The sequence below is a fragment of the Trypanosoma cruzi genome, genomic scaffold (genome assembly GCF_000209065.1).
Source record: "Trypanosoma cruzi strain CL Brener 1047053516609 genomic scaffold, whole genome shotgun sequence".
In the NCBI taxonomy this organism is placed as follows: domain Eukaryota; phylum Euglenozoa; class Kinetoplastea; order Trypanosomatida; family Trypanosomatidae; genus Trypanosoma; species Trypanosoma cruzi.
The window spans coordinates 77,948-80,136 of NW_001849464.1; the positions used below are offsets into that span (position 1 = coordinate 77,948).

Consider the following 2,189-nt stretch of genomic DNA (forward strand, 5'->3'; position numbering starts at 1 on the left):
CAACAAAATGAAGATGCTCATTTCCTTCCTTTCCCCGCCATCCCCACCAACCCACCCTTTTTTTATTCCTTTTTGTACGGATTTATAAGTACTAAAAATAATTTTCCCTTTTTTTTTTTTTTTTTTTGTTTTCCGTTTTCTTCTTGTGTTCCTTTTGTTTCGGTAGAACATTTCGGTTTTGCCGACCCGCCTTTTTTTTTTTTTTTTTTTTTCTTTCCGGAAACAAGCAGCTAGTCAATCACACAGAGAGGCACACAATGAGACAGTCGTTAAGTCAACGTGTACATGTATGGACATGTTTTTTTTTTTTTTTCCTGTTTTTTTTAACAAAAAAAAAAAAAAAAAAAAAGAAAAAACAACAACAACAACTATCCCGTCACCAGAAAAGTGACCAATAGTTCATGCGTTAAATAGGCCCTGGCTTTTGACGCGCCCCCCAATTGCGATGGTCATATGCTCTTACGCTTTGCTGCCAGCCATTAATTCAGGCAGTACATGTATATATATATATATAAAGATAAAGATAGATCGATATGTGTGGTTTCTTTCTTTTTTTTTTTTTTCCTCCTTCATCATAGACATTATTTATGCCACTGCCTCCTCCCGTGTGATTTCCCACAGCCTTTGTGCGCATTTGTATACGTGTCTGTTCATATATATAAATATATATATATGTATGGATCGCAACACCTGCCATTTCTTTACTTCATTTCCGCAGGAGTGACAATTAGGGGAAACATGGGAAGTAATGACCGGCGCCGGTTCTTTCAGTTAGCAGAGTGACATGATTTTTTTTTTTTTTTTCTTCTTCTTCCTTCTTTTCTTTTTTTTTCTCTCCTTGATTTCGTTATTATCAGCGAATGCATATGCACGCGCACACATTACAGACACGTACACATATACACTAAGGGCGATGCAATGGTGTAAATGTCCGTGGAGCACATGCATACTACGTTACCACAAGGCGCTCAGTAAATCCCACACTACACATGCATATATATATATATTTATTTATTTATGTGCCTCATAAATAATAATAAATAAATAAATAAATAAATAATAATTCTTCTGTACAGCCGTTTTCTTTCTCTTCTGTTTCTGTGGCTTTGTACTCATCTTCAATTATTATTATTATTATTATTTTTTTTTTTTACTCTATTCCTCTCTTCTCTTTCCCCCCTTTTTTTTTTTTTTTGGTTTTTGCAATGGAGGGGGAGAATAATCCTCCATTTTTCCATTTCCCCCCTCTCCCCCACGTTGCTTAGAAGAGAAACGGCACCATGCATTTCCTGCGCTTCACCTTTGGATCGGAATTCACGTAGCCCTTGTGCTTCTTCACCGCCCACTCCGCCATCTGCACAAAGCCGGCAAGGGTAAAGAACCACGATGACAACAGGCTCGTGCCGAGGGAGAAGGCGACCCATGAGAGCACCTCAAACGTGTAGTTCGGGCAGGAGACAAGGGAGAACAGAACGCCCTGTGGTACAGTGCGGGCCGTGTCACCATCACCCCGGCGCATGCCACTCAGTTGCTTATGCACAGCAAAGTTCAGGAGCTCAAAGACCACCATGGCGGCTGCCGAGGCATTCACAAGAACGCGCGACGACGGCTCCGTGTACTTCGGGTGGCACAGCACATAGCCAATAAAGAGGGCAAAGCTCCAGTAGTACACGCAGTTTCGGATGATGTTGCGGCGTGGCATCGTCGCGTGCGAGAATTTGTGCACAAACAAACTCTCCAGCTCCCGCTTCACAAAGTGCGCGGTGAAGAGGGAGATAAAAAGTTTTTGTGTGTAACCGTATCCGCTCGTGATGTTGCTGCCGTATATGAAGGACGGGCGCGCGGCGTAGCCGAGCATGATGGCGAGTGGCCCTGCGTACTCCACGATGAACACCGTGCGGTAACCCACCTGCGGCCCCAAGTCCTTGTAAATAATCTTCCCTCCCTCCTTCACGCCCTGCTCCCTCAGCGGCTGCTTGTCCACCAGTGTGACATGTTGCAGCTGCCCATTCTCCGCGTTGCCGCTGCCTGCCGCCACCTTGAAGCATTTACGGTGAACATCTGTCTTTGGTTTGTAGGCCTTTTTTAGGTCCGCCAACGTCGGGTTGGCAGGAAGCTCCACCACCTCCCGAATCCTTTTCCGGGCCACACTGTCACTTTCATCTCAACAAAGTTGCCTGTCTCTTTGC

General features: G+C 44.2%; 1 pseudogene, besides 11 other annotated features; it reads right to left on the reverse strand.

Moving 5' to 3' along the window:
* Nucleotides 1–2,189: a sequence feature (heterozygous, Esmeraldo-like haplotype).
* Nucleotides 109–132: a microsatellite.
* Nucleotides 192–216: a microsatellite.
* Nucleotides 329–356: a microsatellite.
* Nucleotides 653–678: a microsatellite.
* Nucleotides 789–832: a sequence feature (A-rich).
* Nucleotides 994–1,019: a sequence feature (AT_rich).
* Nucleotides 1,036–1,060: a microsatellite.
* Nucleotides 1,080–1,121: a sequence feature (A-rich).
* Nucleotides 1,122–1,142: a microsatellite.
* Nucleotides 1,143–1,195: a sequence feature (A-rich).
* On the reverse strand, nucleotides 1,262–2,164 carry Tc00.1047053437545.10 (annotated as a pseudogene).